The sequence below is a fragment of the Canis lupus genome, chromosome 19 (genome assembly GCF_003254725.2).
Source record: "Canis lupus dingo isolate Sandy chromosome 19, ASM325472v2, whole genome shotgun sequence".
Taxonomy (NCBI): domain Eukaryota; kingdom Metazoa; phylum Chordata; class Mammalia; order Carnivora; family Canidae; genus Canis; species Canis lupus.
The window spans coordinates 10,141,041-10,164,520 of NC_064261.1; the positions used below are offsets into that span (position 1 = coordinate 10,141,041).

General features: G+C 33.3%; 1 long non-coding RNA gene across 4 annotated transcripts in view; it reads right to left on the reverse strand.

Moving 5' to 3' along the window:
• LOC112642798 (uncharacterized) overlaps nt 1-23,480 on the reverse strand; it is a 212,695-nt gene that overhangs the window by 108,171 nt on the left and 81,044 nt on the right. For 2 of the 4 annotated variants that reach the window (XR_007403917.1, XR_003125462.3), the window contains exon 2: nt 21,620-21,762. This is a non-coding gene — a long non-coding RNA (uncharacterized LOC112642798). Of the gene's footprint in view, nt 1-12,723; nt 12,885-21,619; nt 21,767-23,480 lie in introns of those variants that run through there. The other 2 variants (XR_003125463.3, XR_007403916.1) reach the window with 2 other exon arrangements.

Below are 23,480 nucleotides of genomic sequence, written 5' to 3' on the forward strand. Positions count from 1 at the left end.
GCACTTGGAGAAGACCCCTGTTAAGTAACTCCAATAAAGAGGTCTCAAATGAGCATGCCTGGGCAGGAAAGGCAAAAACATGCAAAAAGATGGCTGACTTGTGTGATCATTCAGGCCTAATCATAAGGAATTACAGAGTTTACCTGGCAGGCTTTATAAGAAAAGCTACTATCTCTGCACCAGACTTGATGTACAGCCAATACATTGCTCTCTACTCTTTGGAGGAAGCTGTTTCCTAACCTTCAACCAAGCAGCAGAAGGCAGACCAAGTAAGGATATTCTTCCTTTGGATTAATCAGGAGTCACTCCTCCAGATGCCCTTCAACAATAAGCAGTTAAGGAAAGCGTTCTTTTTCCCTACCAAGCCTGAGACTGCTCTCTCAATACAGAAACACCAAGGCAAGAGAGCAGAACCAACAAGAGGGACCCAGTTCACGAGAGGCCTGGTCTAGAAAGAATCTTTGTGCAAGCCTGAGACTCTCTTCTTCTGCCCAATGATACCAGTGTTACCAGGAGACTTTGGTGGAGAATACCCAATACTCTTTACCCACTGAAAGGTATCCAGAAACCTGCTTTGGGAAAACCCCTTCCACCCTCCTAGGTAAGTCTACCCCAGGCACCAGGAAGATCCTGAGCAGCACTATATAAACCAAACAGAGCAAAATAACAACACGAAAGCTCTAAAATTAAGCAACATTAGAACCATAACCCAGAAAAGTAGGTGAGGATCAACATGTTATTTAAAAATCAGTATGACTGCCTGCTAAAATAAATGATTTAAATAATACTCAAGGTCATCTAACATCATAAACAAAATGTCTAGGATACAATAAAAAATCATATATCATACAGAGAACAAAGAAAATCACAACTTAAATGAGAAAAGATAATCAACTGACAGTAGCACGAAGATAAATTAGATATTAGAATTATTTGAAAAGAATCTTAAAGTTGCCATCACAAAAAATGTTTCAACCTCAATTATAAGCAATTGATGAAATTTAAAAGTTAACAAAACCAGAAACTATCAGGAAAAAAAAGTTTATGTAAAAGAATCAAATTAATATTATAGAAGTGAACACCATGGAAACAAAAATTAAAAACTTGCTGAATGGAGTCAATAGTAACATGGAGATGACAGATGATAGATCAATGAACATGAGACTAAATAATAGAATTTAATCAAGTTAAAGATCAGAGAGAAAATAGAAAAATCAATAAAAGGAATATGGATTTGGGGATGTATGGGGCAACAAAAAAGATTCCACATCCTTATTACATCAGTACAAAAGGAGAGAAAACAAAATGAGGTCAAAAGAGGATTTGAAGAAATAATGTCTGAAAAAAATTCCAAATTTGGCAAAAGAATCAAAACTAATGATTTGAGAGACTAAAAATCAGTCAATTGAGTTTTTGTAGATTTTTTATGTGAATCAACAGAGATCAGAAAGATGTGACACAATATTTTTCTTTTTTAATTTGTTTTTATTGAAGTTTGATTTGCCAGCATATAGTGTAACACCCAGTGCTCATCCCATCAGGTGCCCTCCTTAGTGCCTGTCACCCAGTTATCCAAACCCATTTTTCAAGTGATAGAAGGAAAGGAACTGTCAACTGTGAGTTTTATATATGGTGAAACTACACTTTAGGAATGAAAGGTTAATAATATTTTCAGGCAGGGACGCCTGGGTGTCTCAGTGGTTGAACCTCTGTCTTCAGTTCAAGGTGTGATCCTGGAATTCCAGGACCAATTCCCACATTGCTCCTTGCAGGGAGCCTACTTCTCCCTCTGCCTGTGTCTCTGCCTCTCTTGCCTTATCTCTCATGAATAAATAAAATCTTAATATATGTATTTTTTTCAGGCAAAGAAAAATGGAAATAATTTGTTGGTAGCAGACCTACCCTTAAACGTTGGTTGAAAGATTTTCTTCAAGGAAAAAGGAACTGATAAATGAAGGGAATTTGGAATCTCAGGAAGGAAGGAAGAAATAACATTGACAGAAGAATAGGTACATATGGTAGATAGCCTTTTCTTAATGACTGTTAAAGTCAACCGTATTTAATGATTGAAACAAAAATTATAACCTCATCTAGTATTCAATGTAATGATATTTAAAAGTGAAGAATATAAAGGGACATAAGGTTTCCATACTTTAATCAAAATGGTAAAAAGTTGATATTTGCAGACTTGCATAAGTCACATACAAATAAGAGTGCCTCACTGTCTCAGTAGGGTAGAGCCAGCAGCTCTTGATCTCAAGGACAAGTTTGAGCCCCACACTCTGTGTAGAAATTATTAAATAAATTTTTAAAAATCATATACATATATACCCGCATCCTCCACCAAAAAAAATCATATACATATATTACAATACTTAGAGAAATCACTTAAGTATATCAAAATTCCCAGGGCAAAGAGTGTATAAAATAGATATACTCAAGAACTGTTTAAGTAAATCAAGATGAAATTGCAATTGGAAAGTAAGAAGAGAAACAAGAATGAGAGGCCGGCTGAGGAAACAAGTAAAAACAGCAAAATGGCTGACTTAAATTCTAGTATATTAATAACTGCCTTAAAATGTACATGATGTAAATAGACCAATCAAACAAGAAATTGACCACATGGATAAAAGCAGCCCAATTGTATATGGCTTACAAGAAACTCATTTCAAATCCAATGACATAGGCAGGTTGAGAAAATAATGGGAAAAAATATATCAGGAAATCATTACAAAAAAATAAAAAAGAGGAAGTAGTGGTTCTATTAATATCTGATATTACACTGAAATGCTAAGACACTTCACTTTTCATATTAAGCTCAGTAAATGCAAAAAATTGATGCTAAGCATGGGTTTGGTCAGTGATCAAAAATAATACTTCTATTTAAAGTTAAGAATATTTTAAGATTTGAATGTTTTTGAAGTTACCTGCATGAAATTACCTAGGCATTCCCAAGTTAAAAATTATCTATTAGATTTATATTGTCTTGAGAAACAACAACATAATTAGATTTATGTGATTTCAAGTCATGAATCTTCAAGAATGCTCAGGTGAAGGCATAAAGGCAGAATTTTTAAAGTTCTGGATTGTCTCTAAGTTTGTTTAAAAACTAAATGGCAATTATTTAAAATACTCCTCTGTCACATTTCTTCAAAAGCATATAAATATATATTTATATATTGGATATATATATATATATATATATATATATATATATCAATATTGGTTAACCAAAACACTTTAAGTTTTATGATTTTCTATGGTGTTCTAATGGCTTCCATAACTTAAAAAAAAAAAAAAAGAAAGATAAAAGTGTTTTCTCCTAGAAGTTGGAACATAGTATATGTTGAATGGTGTCAGTTTGTCTGAGATAGTTGCTCAAACTAAAAAAGGTTAATTCAGAGCTTGGTTATAAGAGCCATTGGGTTAAGTATCAGAAGCGTATTACTAACTAGAAAATGTTATGTAAATAATAAAACTATAAATTAAATAAAAAAGTTTTATATGAATATATTTTAATTTATTTTCAAATATAATTGTGCTGAGATTGTGTATCATTGTCTTTTAGTTGATAACCAACTCTCATGATGTCTCAATTAGCTTACTTTTGTTGTATAACTTACTTTTGTTGTATAATAATATAGAATTTAATTTTGGTTTTTCAAAGGAACGTTGTACAAGCCTCCATATTGTTTGCTCCTCTGCTAGTGCTGTAGATCTAGGGGCAGAATTGCAGCTGAATTGAAGTCTTATGCTAAGTTATTTAAAAGATTTAATATTTATTCAAACTTGATAAATATAATAACATGAGCAAGTATCTAATATGTTATTAAGCAACAAGTAGATGATTGGGTTCTTGAAATAACTTTCTCAATATAAGAACTCAGAAGGATTTTAGCAATAAACTATGCAAGCTTTTAATTTTCAATATAATGATATTGGGTTATATATCTCCAATATCTACAGGGTTAAAATCAAATTAGTGGAATGGTAAAAATAAGGTTAAGACAATATACGTATTATGATAATTAGTTGAGTGAAACTCCTCTATTCATGTTGACTTTTTTAAAGCCTATTTTAACAACTATCTATTCATACTTATTTATAATCATTTACCTAAGCATGATAGCTGGAAATGATTTATTCAGTTGGCTTCAAGAATGTTAGAGTTTTGGGACACTGGAGTGGCTCAGTGATTGAGTATCTGCTTTTGGCTCAGGTCATGATCCTGAGGTCCTGAAATCAAGTCTCACATGTGGCTCCCCATGGGGAGCCTGCTTCTCCCTCTGCCTATGTCTCTTTCTCTCTGTGTCTCTCATGAATAAATAAAACATTTAAAAAAAAGAAAGAATTTTGAAACTGTGATTAATTTTAAAAGAACACTATAGCAGTATTTTGGATGGGATATATCCTTCAAACATTTTTTATTTTGAAATATAATTGGTTCTATACAGTCCCAGGCACTTTCTATAAATTCTCAGGTTTTCATCTTTTAGATACTATAATCAAAAACAAGTTTTTTTTTCAATATTTTATATAATAAAAAAACATTAGAGACAGAAAACATAGGTATAATACTAAAATCATAAAGAACAGATTTCTTTTTGTCATGTGACAATTTTATTTTTGCCTGTAATGTATTACTTTAAGTGTTTCTACACAGATGGGATACCTCTTGGGCCAACAATTGTATTAGTACATGTTTTGAAGGGGCATTTTCAATGATTATTGTGATTAGAAATGTGAAAAAAAAACTGTGAAAGAACAAATAAACAAAATACTGGGTCTAATTTGTGATTTTTTGATCTCCAAGTAAGTCATAAGAATTGTTTATGGTAGCTTAAATTTAAAAATGTTTTGAAAAACTTGCTGAAAAAGCAGTAGCATCCTTTTAACTAGATGAGCCAAATCTCTCAAGAAGTTACATTATGACTTTCATGATCACTCAAACTTAGGAAAGATGTGCGATAGCAAACCATTGTTCTTTTGGGATATAGATAAATAGAGGATAAATAAATAATTGAAGAGTTTTGGACAGCTGGGTGTCTGTAGCAATTGAAGCAAAGGAAATCACACTGTGAAGCTTTGAACTAAAGCATGTTGTTCACATAAGCTGACAGGGTAATGGAGAGGATAGAATAAGATAATACATATATTATAGTCAGTGCTTGTCTATGATACATGATTCACTAAGCTGGAATTTATTATTTATATTATTTATGGGGATTACTGGTTACTGCCTTTTGATTCTATTACAAACAACTTAGAAAAATTCATGATAGGCCTAGAGAGGGAATAACACTGTCATACACATCATTTTTAAAACCTCTGACTATTATTAAGTGTTAAGCTTTCAGATATTCTTTAATTTTTTTGTACATCTCCTCCATAGAACCTGGTAATAGAAACAAATTTAAACCATTTGTCCTTCAGTCATATAATAATAATTCTCATCCTGCAATAGACTTAATAAGGCATCATTGAGGGAGAATGCTTGTGATTAGTCATATTCCATTATTTCAGACATTCTTTTTCTTTCACCTCACAAAAATCATATCATAAATGCATTTTTAATGCACCTGTAAAAATTGAATTATTTATCCAAAGCTTTGTATCATTCTGATAAATTAGGCCATCAAGAAATAATTTTATTTCACTTCCAATGTAGGATGTTATATGAAGAACAATTCTGGAATTTAAAAATCTGTATATATTCAGGTGAGTGAGTTAGGTAGCCTGCAAAATACATTTATATGCCTTTAAGCTATATGCATATGTTGTGTTCATATGTGTGTGTTTGAGTATGCACACAATATCTAATATATATTCATATATATAGGTATGTATACATGCACACATTATATATTTATATTTATAAATATATACATATTTATATTTATATGAGGAAGAGAGAGAGAAAGAGCATGAACTGGAGAAGGGGCAAAAGGAGAAGGAGTACATTATATAATTTTAATATATATATTCTCAATATGAACACATACATGAATATATAGGCACAATATATTCCTAAAAAAAAAAAAAAACAGGTATCAAAGAGTTCTGAGAATATTCAGGATAATAAATTTTAAAGAAGAATATACTGTATGCTTAATTTATAAAAGACAATGACATTATAATTTGAAAGGTATCTTATTATGAAAAATTCAAATACACTAATATAAACAGTAAATATATAAACTGTTAATAGTATAATAGAAGTGATGTTCATTGCAAAATTATTTCAGCTACTTTAGGAGTTTGAAATAAAATATTGAAACTGAAGTACAATAAAAATAGGGGTGCGTGGGTGGCTCAGTTCGTTAAACACCTGCTTTCAGCTCAGGTCATGATCTCAGAGTTCTGGGATCAAGCCCCATATCAGGCTCCCTGCTCAGTAGTGAGTCTGCTGCTCCCTCTATCTCTGCTCCTCCCCACTCCTCATGCTCTCTTTTTTTCTTTCTCAAGAAAATAAATTAAGGAAAAAGAAGCACAATAAAAATAAATGCATATGTAGCTCAATGCATTTCCATAATTTAAATGCATTAAGATAATCAGCTCCCAAATCAAAGTGTAAAACATTACCAGAATGAAAAAAGTCTACCCATTTCCAGTAACCAATTTCCTCAATGTCAACTTCCTAATGACAAAATTAATTTTTCCAGTTTTGAATTTTCTATTAATGAGTTCACACAAAATTCACTTTGTGTCTAGTCTATCACAATATTATGTTTGTGAAAGCCATACCTGTTCCATTCCCTTTTTGAACATTTTGCTTGTGTCCATTGTTTATCCATTATGTAAAGCACTGTTTTATTGGTGTGTGTGTGTGTGTGTGTGTGTGTGTGTGTGTGTGTGTGAATGTGAGCATGCATTTCTGTTGAATAATGTGATCGACACTGAGATGCACCTGCCCAGATCCAGGAAGAATATGCTACCAGCTGCAAGGTCTTTTGTCAGCGAATAACTAGCAGCTGTCACCTCCTTCATCATTGCCCGAGGTACAGAGAGTTGCCTTGCCTACCATCACATTCTTACATTCTTCATGGAAAGCCTGCCATCCGGTTACTTAGTGAGGTGAGGGTACGATGGCCCTTGGAGGCCTGTGCCATGTCAGGGTGTCATTAGCACATTTTGTCAGGATCTTCTCCTTCTAGTACTTTCCATTGGATTGATCCAGGTTTTACTGAACTTGCTTTACAGCTCAACTTTTGCATCTTCCCAAGTCTGTTCCTTTCCACTTTCTCTTACAAGTATTGTCATAAACTTCTCACACCCGCAATATCATTTCCACTCTAACCTCATCTACGGTTGGCTTCCAGAGGACTAAAATTAAAGGATGTAAAACCTAAAAATAGAATTTCTGCATCACATATGCCCACTTTTAGTAAGTGTTGTCAATTTATTTTCCAAAGTGTGTACAACAGTGTCACCCCTACGACAAGGAAATAAAATTACTGATTATTCTACATCCTTGTCTCTACTTCATAGTGTCCATTTTTTTTTTCAGTTTAGTAATTCTATTCTACGTGTAGTGATATTGTATTGTGGTCTTTATGTATATCTCTTTAATAATAACATTAAGCACCTTCTCTTATTCTTATTACTCATCTGGAAATTTCCTAATATGGTCTTTTTATGTCTTTGATTATAATTTCTTTTTTAAAGAAATAATAATATTTAATAACAATATTATATAAATAATATTAGATAATAACATATAATATCAATATTATTAATAATAATATTATTTATTCATGGGAGACTCACAAAGAGAAGCAGGGACATAGGCAGAGGGAGAAGGAGGGAGCCTTATATGGGACTTGATCCCAGGATCCTGGGATCACAATCTGAGACAAAGGCAGATGCTCAACCACTGAACCACCCAGCTGCCCCTGAGTATCATTTTCAATCGGCTTTCTTCCTTTTACTTATTTTTAATTGGCACATAAAAGTTTGTACTTATTTTGGGTTTTAGTCCATTTTCAAAAGTATGTGCTACCATTATCTTTTCCATTCTATGGAGTCTATTTTATTCTCAGGGTTGTCTTTTGACAATAAGTAAATTTTTCTTTTCATATAGTCAAATTAATCTTTTAAAAAATTCTTTAGTAGTTACTATGTCTAACAAATTATTGTCTCTTCTAAGGCTGTGATGATGGCCTCATATATTTTCTTTTTTTTTTCAAAAAATTTCTTATCAGACTTTATAGTTTTACCCTTCAGATAGAATGAGCAGTCACTCTGAAATTTTCTTTTGTTTACTGTGTTAGATACAGGTTTTTTATTTAATTTATTTTTTATTGGTGTTCAATTTACTAACATACAGAATAACCCCCAGTGCCCGTCACCCATTCACTCCCACCCCCCGCCCTCCTCCCCTTCTACCACCCCTAGTTCGTTTCCCAGAGTTAGGAGTCTTTACGTTCTGTCTCCCTTTCTGATATTTCCCACACATTTCTTCTCCCTTCCCTTATATTCCCTTTCACTATTATTTATATTCCCCAAATGAATGAGAACATATAATGTTTGTCCTTCTCCGACTGACTTACTTCACTCAGCATAATACCCTCCAGTTCCATCCACGTTGAAGCAAATGGTGGGTATTTGTCATTTCTAACAGCTGAGTAATATTCCATTGTATACATAGACCACAGCTTCTTTATCCACTCATCTTTCGATGGACACCGAGGCTCGTTCCACAGTTTGGCTATCGTGGCCATTGCTGCTATAAACATCGGGGTGCAGGTGTCCCTGCATTTCATTGCATTTGTATCTTTGGGGTAAATCCCCAACAGTGCAATTGCTGGTCATAGGGCAGGTCTATCTTTAACTCTTTGAGGAACCTCCACACAGTTTTCCAGAGTGGCTGCACCAGTTCACATTCCCACCAACAGTGTAAGAGGGTTCCCTTTTCTCCACATCCTCTCCAACATTTGTGGTTTCCTGCCTTGTTAATTTTCCCCATTCTCCCTGGTGTGAGGTGGTATCTCATTGTGGTTTTGATTTTTATTTCCCTGATGGCAAGTGATGCAGAGCATTTTCTCATGTGCATGTTGGCCATGTCTATGTCTTCCTCTGTGAGATTTCTCTTCATGTCTTTTGCCCATTTCATGATTGGATTGTTTGTTTCTTTGGCGTTGAGTTTAATAAGTTCTTTATAGATCTTGGAAACTAGCCCTTTATCTGATATGTCATTTGCAAATATCTTCTCCCATTCTGTAGGTTGTCTTTGAGTTTTGTTGACTGTATCCTTTGCTGTGCAAAAGCTTCTTATCTTGATGAAGTCCCAATAGTTCATTTTTGCTTTTGTTTCTTTTGCCTTCGTGGATGTATCTTGCAAGAAGTTACTGTGGCCGAGTTCAAAAAGGGTGTTGCCTGTGTTCTTCTCTAGGATTTTGATGGAATCTTGTCTCATATTTAGATCTTTCATCCATTTTGAGTTTATCTTTGTGTATGGTGAAAGAGAGTGGTCTAGTTTCATTCTTCTGCATGTGGATGTCCAATTTTCCCAGCACCATTTATTGAAGAGACTGTCTTTCTTCCAGTGGATAGTCTTTCCTCCTTTATTGAATATTAGTTGACCATAAAGTTCAGGGTCCACTTCTGGGTTCTCTATTCTGTTCCACTGATCTATGTGTCTGTTTTTGTGCCAGTACCACACTGTCTTGATGACCACAGCTTTGTAGTACAACCTGAAATCTGGCATTGTGATGCCCCCAGCTATGGTTTTCTTTTTTAAAATTCCCCTGGCTATTCGGGGTCTTTTCTGATTCCACACAAATCTTAAAATAATTTGTTCTAACTCTCTGAAGAAAGTCCATGGTATTTTGATAGGGATTGCATTAAACGTGTTAATAGATGCTTTTCAAATGAAGAGTTAATTGACAAGCTTTTTTGGGGGTGTGTGTGGGGCCATCCTACCCCTTTGGCACTGCATTGTCACATCTATTGCAAATCAGATGACCATATATATGTGACCTTTTAATGGACTCTGTTTATCTAGTTCTCCATTAGAAATAGAGAATTCCTAATTTCACGCCAATATCACATCACACTGTCTTAATTCATAGCTTTATATTAGACCTTCATAATCCATTTTTTAAAACATTTAGCTTTTCTCTGTTTTTCAGTATTGTCTTATTGGTTTTCTGTTTTGTTTTGCATTTAGAATAAGTATATTTAGGAGCACATGAGTGGCTCAGTGGAAGCATCTGCCTTCCATTCAGGTCATGATCCTGGGGTCCTGGTATTGAGTCCCACATCGGGTCCCCTGAATGGAGCCTGCTTCTCCCTCTGCCTGTGTTTTTGCCTCTCTTTGTGTGTCTCTCATGAATAAGTATATAAAATCTTTAAAAAAATAAATAAGTATACTTATTACACAGTGACAAGTAATTTCAACAATGATATGAGTGGGAGATGTAATGTGCTTCTTTAGTTATTAGTAACACAATAATGTATTAGAGAGCACCTATACTTTATATATTCCTTAAGATCAAACACATAGACAAGACTGAATTTTTTAAATACATGTTTTTAAAGTATAGTTGACACAGTGTTATATTAATTTCGTGTGTACAATGTAGTGATTCAACAATTCCATGTATTACTCAGTGCTCACCATTAAGTGTAGTCACCATACATTATTACAATATTATTGACTATATTCTCTATGCTGTGCTTTTCATCTCCCTGTTTTATAACTGAAAGTTTGTACCTCTTAATCCCCTTCACCTATATTGCCCATCACCCCACTCACTTCGCCTCTGGCAACCATCAGTTTATTTTATCTGTCTTTTCTTTAAAAATAAATTTGTTTTGTTTTGTTTTTATGGATTACACTAAGTGAAATTGGATGGTATTTGTCTTTGTCTGCCTTACTTCACTTAGCATAATACCTCTAGGCCCATTCATGTTGTTGCAAATGACACAATCTCATTATTTTTTATGGCTGAGTAGTATTCCAGTTTAAGTGTGTTTACATGTGTCTTCTTCATTCATTTATCTATTGGTGGGCATTTACATTGCTTCCATGTTTGTCTATTGTAAATAATTCTGCAATAAATGTAGGGCTACATATATCTTTTTGAACTAATGTTTTGTTTTCTTAAATAAATAGTGGAAATACCAGATTATATGGTACTTCTATTTTTAATTTTTTTTGGAAAACTCCATACTGTTTGCCACAATGGTTATATCAATCTACATTCCTACCAACAGTGCACCAGGGTTCCCTTTTATCCATATCTTTGCCAATACTTGTTTTTTCTTGTCTTTTTGATACCATTCTGACAGGTGTGAAGCAATATTCCATTATTGTTTTGATTTGCATTACCCTGATGATTAGTGATGTTGAGCAACTTTTCATGTGCTTCTTGGCCATCTGTGTGTCTTTGGAAAAATGTCTATTTAGGTCCTCTGCTCATTTTTTAATCAAATTATTTGTCTTCTTGGTGTTGAGTAGTACAAATTCTTCATATATTTTGGATATTAACCTTTTTTTGGTTATATTACTTGAAAATATCTTCTCCCATTCAGTAGGTTTCCTTTGCTATGCAGAAACAGATAATTTAGTATAATCCCAATAGTTTGTTTTGCCTTTGCTTCCCTTGCCTACGAAGACATATCTAGAAAAATGTTGCCAAGCCAGTATCAAAGAGATTACTGCCTATGTTTTCTCTTAAGAGTTTTATAGTTTTAGGTCTCAATTTTAGATCTTTGATCCATTTTAAGTTTTTTCTTTTGTGCCTGGAATAAGAAAGTTGTCCATTTTTATTCTTTTGCATGTAGCCATCTAGTTTTTCCAATACCATTTTTTGAAGACTCACTTTCCCTGTGGTATATTCTTGCCTCCTTGGTCTTATATCAATTAGCTACATAAGCCTGAGTATATCTTTGGGATCTCTGTTCTGTTCCATTGATCTATGTGTCCATTTTTGTCCAGTACCATTCTGCTTCGTTTTGTAGTATATATTGAAATCTGGGATTGTGATACTGTCCTCTTTGTCCCTCTTATTTTAAAGTATCTAATATTTCCCTCTTCCTCGGGATTGTCTTATTTATTCTTGATTCTTCATATTTCCATAACAATTTTAAAACATGTTTATTAATATATACTCATGCCTGTACATCAGACTGGGGAGAATTCATATATTTCTAATTGAGAATCTCATAATTAGTGACCATGGTATACCTTAATTTACTTAGAATTTATTTACATATCTCAACATTTAGTTGGAATTTATATTCAAAGATCTTTCACATGAGACGTAGTTTTATTTTTACTTTTTTTTCCCCCTGTTTTTGGTCATCAAAATGATTTTTTTCTTGTTTGTTGCTGGATTCTATTTATAAGAATTCTGTGTAGTGATTTTGCATCTGTGGTTATAACAGAATTGGAAGTGTGATTTCTCTTCTGTCTAGTGTTCTTTCATTATCAAGTTTATGCTGGCCTAATTAAAAGGAGATGGTATTTCTGGCTTCAACTTAGAATGTAATAGCCAGAGATTACATTCCCACATTAAAAATAGGAAATTTTGAACACATCAGAAAGCTGAGACTAGAAGGCAATCAACTAGCTTCAATTCTAAGAAAAAAAAAAAAAACACATACGTTTGAGGGGAATATGAGCATGAGCATGGCTTAGTTGGAGCAGAGCACAAGAAAATATGAAAGTATCATTAAACCAGTGAAGAAGATTTAGTTAAAACGTTTATTGAATTGTTAAAAGCCAATTATAGGCTAAAGTGTATAAAATACCTGGGAGCCACAGACAAACCTGGGTTTGCTCAGGCTTGCAGACTCTTCCACATGGACAGTGCTGTGTGCTCCTTAGAAAGACTGGGGGCAGATATGAGGCTGAGAAAAACTTCAGACACTTGTGCAAACTGGAAAAAAAAGTGTAGTCATTTCTGATGGAAAGACAAAGTGTCCCTCTTCTCCCCTCTCTCTCCCAAGGAACAACAGTCTTAAGCCCCAGGGAAGGAGAGTAAACAGTCTTCCATAAGACATGTATTTGTCCTTTTTATATAAACGTCTTTTTCTTGAAGATCACCTCGTAAAATGAAATCTCTTTGTAAAATCCCCACATAAAAATTGTGGTAAAGGTATTTCTGAGAATAATCTAAAAATGCTCCCCCTAACCAGCTTCTAATCTGCTCATTACAAGCAAAATGTTGTTTCAGATTTAATCAATGTCCTATATAGTGTGAATTTTTAGACCGAAACTGTTCAACTGCATTAAGCACAAGAGAACCTCAGTGTTGCTCCTGAAGAACATCTGATTTAGTATCAGTATAAAGCTGAAAACACTGTTTCCCAGCAAATAAATTAGTACATATATTGGATAGACAGTTTACATTGTTATCTTGAACAATGAAAAAGAGTTATGAAGCAAAGTGATTTTGATTGTGCAACAATTACTTATTTTTATTTAAACTATATGGTTGAAATATTCAGTTACTTATCTGTTTACTATTGTTTTAATTTAAGTATACTTGACATACAATATACTATTTGCTTCAGATGTAGGAGAGTGTAGTGATTCAATATTCTTCTGCACTACAAGATAATTGTCACAATAAGTTTAGTTACCATCTCTCACCATATGAAATTATTACAATATTAGTGACTCTATTTCCAATGTCGTGCATTAGATCCTCATGACTTATTTATTTTATAATGGGGAATTTGTACCTCTTAATTCCCTTCACCTTTTCCTGTCTATTGGTTTTTAATAATAAAACAATATCACAAGCATTTAATAATACATTAGTTAAGATGTCTTTGGCTTCAAGTCACTAAGGGTGAAAATAAAATGAACATAATAATGTGTCACCACACCATAGAAGAAATATTTATTAATTTAACACTTTACTCAATTCTTTTTTGGCTTCTAAGCAATCCTTTTGGCTTTACTCTGATACTTTTTACAATCACTTATGAAGCTTCAAGCATCATCCTCACATGTCAATATCTAAGGCAGTAAAACATTAGCTTCTGTGCTATTTAATTTTAACTTTCTCAAAAACCTCAGTGGACCTATCCTTAGGTATTATTGGCTAAATATGGGACATACTCATGTTGATTTCCAATTAGTGGGAAGGAAACAGAAATGTCATTGTTGCCTTATACTAATCAACATCTACCAATTATACAAAGCATGAATAAATAATGGCTTTATTCTTAAGAAAGTAGTAGGAGAGTAATAGTTGCTTTATTAGCAACCATGTGAAGATATTATTTTAAATAGCAATCTGTATGTTTAAGGATCACACAATATAATATTTGTTTAATAAGAAAGGACCTTTTTCTCTCTTATGAAATATTTCAATCTTATTGCTAGTATGGAATTGATGTCAAGCACATGCAATTTGCTAACAGTTGAAGCCAGTCTCCTATTGAGATGGGTGTTGTGGGTATAAAATGTGCATAAATAGAGACTCCTGGGTGGCTCAGTGGTTGAGCATCTGCCTTCAGCTCAGAGTGTGATCCCAAGATCCTGGAATCTAGTCCCATATCAGGCTTACCACAGGGAGCCTGTTTCCCCCACTACCTATGTCTCTGCCTCTCTCTGTGTCTCTCATGAAAAAATAAATAAAATCTTTAAAAAACAGGAATTTTCTCTTTCTATAGATACCATTTCCAAAAACATTCACATGCTTTTAAGGGCTCTACTAAATATGAAAAGGCTTATAAAATTGGTTTGATCTTTACATCAGTTTCTTATATCTTCTAGAAATCAACCTTGACTTGTTGAAAAAATGATAAATAATTTATCATAACTAATCATCAATAGTGAAGCAACATTAATTACATTGAGTACTGTATTGGTTAATTGATAATAAGCATATCTTCCATAGGCTTACAATTAAAATATTGATGTTAATTTTGTTAGATACTTTCCACTTTTGTTATGTTAATTTTGCTAGATACTTTCCACTTTGCCTTAGACATATTTATAAGAACAGACAGAAAAAAGATAAATACTTCTTACTCTATATAGTTATGAGAGTGAATCATGTAAAGCATAATAGAATATTCCAAAATATATGATAAATCATGTCTTCAGAAAAAGGAAAATCAATTCAGGATAAAGTTTAGAAGAAAATTCATAACCTTGAAAATGATTAAATACTGGATAGGTGTAGACTTTAAAGAAGATTTATCATGCCAGACAATGAAGGTAGATTGAAACATGGCTCATAGAAGGGAGAAAGAATGTGAGCAAGGAAACTCCTGACAAGAAAAAAGTCTTTGTGTAAACAAGCAGCTACAATTGGAATTCTTTGAATAGATTTAAACTTTTAGAAGGTACTAAGTTTATTTTGGAATTTATGAATGCTGGAGAACAGATGAAATTTAATAATATTAAATTAGAAAGATCTGAAGGATTTAATTTTTTGTTTCATTGTTTAGAGAACAATTTGAATGCTAGCTATATTCCAATATTTAAATTATTATACTATTGAAGAAAGACTTCTTCAATAGGAGAACTTACCCTGGCTTAATATAAAGACAAATATATAACTCATCAGCAACAACAGAGCAGATAAGAGATTGCAACTGTCATCAAAGTTTTAATTTAAAAAAATGAATTAAAATTAGGAAAGATATTTTAACCCTTAAGAATAATTTTGACCTTGAGATTTTGTATGTACTGCAATTTTGGACACTTGAGTTCATCTGGGAAACTAAGTATGCTCTGTCCATATCTATTCCACTTTTGAAACGTTTTATTTTTGTTCCATTTTTTAAATTTGAATATTAATTTTCTAACTGACAATACAGAAAAATTGTCAGTTAGAAACAAATTTTACATAGTATTCTTTATATTTTTTTAAGTTATACCTTACTTTATTTCTAATATTATTTGAATTTGTTAATTTTTTTCTTGAATTTGCTTCGGATGTATTAGTATATTTTACTTTTCTTTCAAATAAGTCTTGGGCATATCATAGAATGTCATCTGTATAGTTTAAATTATACAGAAAGTATTGACATCTTTTGTGGCCTGTATAAATATATTATAAAATTGTTTCAAAGACTTAAAAATAAGCGTTTTTATTTTAATATTATATATACATAAAATATTTACATTTAAACATAAGAGGAATATTATATCTCACCCTTATGTGGTATGTGTTTGAGTCTAGTAAGTCAATATAACTCCAGTAAATAATATTTGATTGTTTTTCACCTAGTTAATTTTCTAGATATTGGTACATGAATATTTTTCTTAAATATTCCTCTATGTTACACTTTAGTCTGTAAGCCAAATAAAGTTTATACCTCCTTCTTACAAAGAGTAATATTAATTAATTAATTACAAGGGCATTATGGGGCTTGATATTGAAGTTTCTAGAAGCAGATTCTCTGTACCATTTTCTAGCTCTATAACTTGGGCAAATTTCTCAACTTCTCTGTATTTCAGTTAATAACCTATAAAATAATTTAATTTCATTACCTACTATTTAGGAGTCGGCTGAGGAGAAAATTATTTAACTCATATAAAGTTCTTAGAAAAGAACCTTACAGGTAGTACTCATTAAGTGTTAAATATTAGAATTACTATATTTAAAGGTATTTTTATTTATTTATGATAGTCACAGAGAGAGAGAGAGAGAGAGAGAGAGAGGCAGAGACACAGGCAGAGGGAGAAGCAGGCTCCATGCACCGGGAGCCCGACGTGGGATTCGATCCCGAGTCTCCAGGATCGCGCCCTGGGCCAAAGGCAGGCGCCAAACCGCTGCACTACCCAGGGATCCCAGGATTACTATATTTTCTGTTCTATTTCTACAGAGGTCTATCCTTTATGAATAGAAGATAATATGATCTCTTCGTACCTCAGCCTACTCTACTGAATACCCCAGGCCATCCCCTTACCCCATCATTGGCTTCCTTCCCCCCAGTGAACTTAATATGAATATAATTAGAATTTCTGATGAAGGTTCTCATTAGAATTTCTGATGAAATCAGGGAAACACATCGGTAAGCTTATCAACAACAAGATTCTGCTGCTTAAAGGGAACAGATATTTGGCTGGGTGTCCAACAAAATCTACAACTAAGCTTCCAGCTCTTCAGGAATCTCTTGGACTGAGATAACAAGCTCCAGAGGAAAATAAGAGGCCAGATCCCTGTATTTTCTCTATTTTCTGAAACCTGTAACTATAACTTTCATATTACTTGCCATTGACTTTCTTTAGGGTTTAGTGTAATCCAAAAAGTCAAGATTTTATACAATCAAAAGAAAAAGTATGCCCTCTAAAGAATATATATATAAAATCTCTCAAAAAATGGCTACTTCTACCCTGAACTTTCTAGTTTAGCAATGGTCTCCCTCTCTAATTTTAGAGCAACGTCTTCCGAAGCCTGCTCAAGACTTCAATTTTAGCACCAAAACCTCTAAGATAGTTATTTCAAAAATGTAGAGTCCAATATTTGACCATTAAATATATATTTCTATGCTCCTTACTTTACTCCTACTCACTCTTCTCTAAGAATTTGACAAACTTTTTAATGTGTTCTGAAGCTTAATCTTATGGAATACTCTAAAACTGATAACTCCGAGAGTATGCATCTTCTCTACGCAGCATTACTCTAATGCTTTTATGAGATACATTTCCTTTCTGATCATATCTGAGGAGTTGTCTTCAACCACAGATAAAGATATATACTATACAAATATTCTTAAAAATTCTTACTATATACTCTTACCCCAGATGAAGGAGAATTTCAAGGTTGCAAATGTACTTATTTACAACTGAGTCCAATTTGGGTGAAACCCTTATTTCTTCATATTGGAATGAACTCAATATTGCCAAGTAAGGCTAAAAAAACCTCTTCATTTAAAAATATGATTTATTTTTAACCATTTAATAACTCTAGAATAATTTTGTGAATATCTTTTCTTCTCCTGAAAGCTCAGGAGGCAATCTAAGTTTCAGGATTAGTGATTAGGTTGGGAGTAATGGATCATCCTTGTTCAGAGCTTGTGGGCTACTTTATTCATAAACATTATTTGTCCATCCTGACATCTGCAAGAGCTAGCAAATCACCCAGTATCTTCCCACTCACTATGTGCCTCCATTGCTGAAATCCATTTCACAAGCTCTTTGGCTGCCTACCCTTCTCTAGAGTCTTTGGATATATTAGATTGCACTCAGCCTATCCTTTGCACTCCAAGTTAAGCTGGTCAATATTTGAATGCTTTCTCTAACCACATTGTATTTTTCAGTGTTTTCTAAGACCATCCTTAGTCTCTTCTTAGATAGTCCTCTCAGAGTCTTTCTTTACCACACTAGTCACAGACTCAGTACAGGGTCCCTCCAACAGAAATGTGGTCACTCAAGATTTTTAGGTTAGTAGCTTCCAAGGTGGTGGTGGGTGGGGGGAGGAAAAGTGTAAGGAAGAAATATGTATTCCCAGAGAAACATTTAGAAATGTACTGGATGCTTTCTGACACAGTGACTGGGGTGAAAATGTTCAAGATGGACCTACAAAAATAAAAATTGTCCTCCATCATCAACACCCACTTATAGATCAAAGGATCTCATAACTCTCATTAATGCTTCAGGGATGCCTACTGCTTAAACCTCCTCTCTTTAAAACAGAAGAGGATTTAACACAAGAGTCAAATTATTTCAACCCCAAATCTCTTTTACAAATTTGTTATTTCTTTTAGGTTGAGAACTAGCTCGTGGATAATTCTCTCAAGTTTATGGTTTATGAATAAGCCACATGTTTTTTTTTTTCTTCAGTTCTTTTTGTACCTGTTTTTTTTTAAAAATGGGAGCTCCATCTATTTTAGTAAAGCAAATTTTCTCTCAAATATGTAATTTCTACCTTGGTTCATCATTTTCAAATAAAATTTGAAAAAGTGATTTCTAATTCCATGTACATTAGGGGATGATTAAATTTAATTGATGTGTAATATAATGAATATGGTCTCTGACATTTCATTAGGCTTAGGTCTTTTTAAAATCAGTGTTTGATAAATAGGGATGGGAAGATATGAATAAATGGATGAATAAATAGATTGATGCCACTTTCTATTATTTATTAGATATATTTTGTATTTTGAGAAATTCCTAACACTCATTAACACAGATCTCTATCAAGAAATTTTATATTACACCAGAAAGCCCGTTATGCTTCTTTTCAGTAAAACATTCTTCTCTCAACGCCTAAGCAATCACTGCTCTGATTTCTATTACTATAAATTAGTTTTGCCTCTTCTAGAAGTTCATATAAATGGAATTACATAGTCTATATACTTTTATGTCTGGTTTCATTCACTCAATCATTTTCTCAATGTGATGCTTCTGAGGTTCATGCATGTTCATGCAGGTATTACTAGCTCATTCCCTTTAAATACTGCATCATATCCTATTTTATTATCAATAGGCAGTTTTTATTTCTAGTTTTCTTTCTCCATCTCTTCCTCTGGTTCTTTGAGCATCTTTAGGACAATTGTTTAAAGTATTTATCTGGTAGATTTGCCACCAAGGTTTTCATAAAGAATGTTTCTGTTGTTTTATGTTCTCCTTTGAATGGGACAAGGTTTCATTTCTTTGTATGCCTTGTGATTTTTTTGTTGGAAACGAGATATAGGAATCTAACAATGTGGTGACTCTGAATATCAGACTCTTCCTCTTCCCAATGTTTTTGTATTGTTATAAGGTGTCTCTGTGCAGAAGATGAGTAAATTTGAAATGTAAACTTGAGGTCTTTTTAGGTCTTTTCTAATTCTGTAACTTTCTCTGGACCCTCACTGTGACTTTTTTTTTTTTTTTAAGATTATTCATTTATTTGACAGAGAAACAGAGAGAGAGAGAGAGAGTATACTGTGACTTTTTAAAATGCCTCTGTATATATGGCTGCTTCCCACTCTCAAAAAGAAAAAAAAGAAAAAAAGAAAAAAAGAAGATGAAATAAAATACAATGGCCCTTTAAATTCCCCAGAAGTGACTTTGGGCAGATGGGAGGAACTCAAACAATGGGGATAGCTGCAAAATCAATGGCTTCCCTATAATCAGTGATCTGAAACATACCCCAGATAATTGAACTACAAGCTCCTGAATGGCTAACCCCAACACCCAGAACCTTTCAGGTTCCTCTTGAATCTGTGTCTCCTGGACTTAAATTCTTAAAGACTCCAAATAAACTTTTGGTTTGCTTGCTTTTTCAGTTTCCAATTTAATGCTTTCACATTCTGAGTCAAAGAACTCTGTTTTACACATTGAGAAATTATCATTTGCATTAAATCAGAGGTGTTTGATTGCCATATCTAAACTTTACTTTAGATTTTACTCTTTTCTGGGTAGATCACTGACATGGTGAATGAAAAGTGAAAGAACACTGATTTTTAAGAACCATAGAATGCGTGATGGAAAATTTTTTTCCTGGTAAGTTGATGTATAATAAAATGCCTTTGGAAAAAAAAATAAAGATTTTGTTTGTTTATTTATCTATTATTTATTTATTTATTTGAAAGAAAGAGCAAGAAGGAGTATGCACAGGGAAGGGCAAAGGGAGACGAAGAGAGAGACTCTGAAGCAGACTCCTCACTGAGCACAAATTTTGGCTCAGGTCACAAATTCAGGGTTCTGGGATCTAGTCCCACATGAAACTCTGTCTCAGCAGGAAGTCTGCTTAAGGATTCTCTTCCTCTGTCCCTCCCCTTCAAGTAAATTAATTAATTAATTAATTAATTAATTAATTAATTAATTTTAAAGCATGTAACAAATCTTATTTATGAAAGATACTATCTGCTGTAATTATTTTAGTTATGGTGGCTTATCAAAATGGAATAGTACCTGATTTCAAGCCAAATGTGCCAAGTGTAATAGTTTTTCACTATTGTACTAGTATTTTGTATCAGTCTAGTTTATGTTTATTTACTTTGGCATAAAGAAATTTATGAAATTCTAGACACCTTATCAAACAGATGCAGCATTTACTCTACTTCATCTCCAAAAAAATGTTGGGGTCATTATCAGATTTAAAAGTGGCAAGCTGTGTTTAGTATGAGAGATAAACTGATTTTGAGAATATTTCAAACGTTCAGCCTTGCTGACTAGAGAATAATGGCCTCAATGAAATGTTCACAACATTTGAATTTTGTTTTATAACTCTGTGCTTCAAATATGAGCAAACTGATGCACTAGGCTCACAGAATATCAAAAATAAATTAGATGTCAAGCATCTGTGCTTGACTATTTGTATATTATGGGCTTTGAAAAGAGACATTGGAGATGGCTATATTTTGAATTACATAAAGCAACAATAAGTTCTTTTGAATTTGTTTTGACATGAGATAGTTTTAATAAGCTCAAAATGCCATCCACATAGACTGATTATATCCACACTGTCCCTTTAAATTCTTTCTTTACAAAATATATGGCTTGTTCCTGAAAACTTATGCACTGTGTTACCACCCAGGGTACTTTGTCAGTTATGCAGATTATATTATGTATCTCTACAACCTTTCACAGAACATTGCCACAAAGCTTCCTTCCCTTCTGCTTCATGTTAGGCAGAGTCACTTCCTTTTTATTGGTTTCCACTTCTTTCTGTATGAGATATATAGCCAAATAAAAGATCATTTGGGGTATATTTACCTTGGTAGGTATAAAAGACAGCTGGACATTAAGGCTTTATTCTCCTGGATATGCTTGGGCCTTCAAAAAAGTTTCCAGAAGCCAATCAGCCCAATTTATTCAAATCAGCATATGGATGTTACATCGTCATGCCCTTTGTGCACCTAGCTTGAAAAAAAAAAATCTATCAGGAATTTGAATTAAAAGGAACAGTCCTCGTTTTACTTAAACTGCCATGCTTATAAATATTACGTGTCTGGATGATTTATTTTGCTTCACGTGAAACCTTTAAGGACTGTGGCAAATGTGCAGCAGAAAACAAAATGATATGGTATTTCTCATTTCAAAGCAAGGGGAAAGATACACTTACAGAACGAAAACCTCAGTTGGTTCTGTTAGGAAAATCATATGTATTTTTAAAAGATAGACTGCTATTAGGTTCTACTGTGTCAATAAAATGCCCCTTGCTATATATTTACCCACTGGTTTTTAGTGAATTCAGAGAGAGAATCTTAACATTACGATCAATCAGGTCAATTACAGGGTTGAGGTGGGGTAAATGATACTATTATTTGCATGATAAACTCTCTTTCATCCCTTATACTGCTTCAAACCTGCACCTGCTTATGCAGCTGTAGAAAGGAAAAAAAAAAAAGAGCAGCAAAAAGCAGAGATTTAGAAATATTATAGTGAATTACAGTGACAGGATAGGGTTAAAAGCAACAAGATTTTAGGTTATGAAGTTTATTACACCGACCAGCTATTAATCTATGTTTGCTTCTGTTCAACTTCCCTTTTCTAGAGATGTATGGAGGATATATGATAACAAATACAAAAACAGGTGTTCCATAATGCGATAAAATGGAGTCATTACAAAAACGATATTCAGAAAAGTATCATAAGCACATCTCCATACAGATGAGAAGAACAAATGAGACTACTGAACCAACAGTAATGCATTTCTCAAACTGATAGGCACTCCCTGAGACAAAACTTTTACTTCTGAGGAATGGGGTCGGTGATCTGTTGCTCAAAATGTTTCAAACTGTAACAGCCTTTTTAAATATCAGACTTTTACTAAAATGGAGACTACATGTATATTTTGAGGATATATTGCCGCACGTTACAGATCTCATTCTTAACTCGTGATCCATAACATTCTTAGTTTTAAAAAATAATGCAGCTCAAAAACAAAATCACCAAAGGCTTTAAGTTCAGTATTTTAAATAAATTATGTGTGTATTTTAGATAGGATATCGTATATTTAAGTATATAATAAAAGTTTTTAAAAGTTTTAAAGAGTTGAATAAAAGTGAGACAATTCCATAATTACAAAATTTTTCTAAATGATAATCAATTTACCATAAAACTAAAAGTGATACACACACATACAATACGTATACCCAGCTCCAGCTAAGATGAAGGAGTCACTGGGATCAAACTTGTCTTCTAGTCTTAGCTATAAACTGAATGAAAAACAGTAGTTTTCAGACATTGACAAGGAAAGCACAGAACTATAATCTCTCAGCAAAGCGGTAAAAAAAGAGAAACCCAGAAGATTCTCATAACTTTTGCCTATATATACTTTTTGGACTAAAGCTCAGGAAAGGGAAACCCAGTCGAAGCACTAGAGCTTGCTGAGTTAAGAAGATACAGATTGATGATTAAGGAGGAACAAATGGCTGAAATTTGCAGGCAAAGTAGCAAGGACAGAAATCAAAGGTTGACCCTTGAACAACATGGGGGTTAGGGAAGCCAACTTCTGCAGAGTTGAAAATCCACATACAGCTTTTGACTCCCCCAAAACTTAACTACTAATAGTGTACTACTGATTAGTAAAGCTTTGCCAATAATACAGTCAACTAACATATATGTACCATGT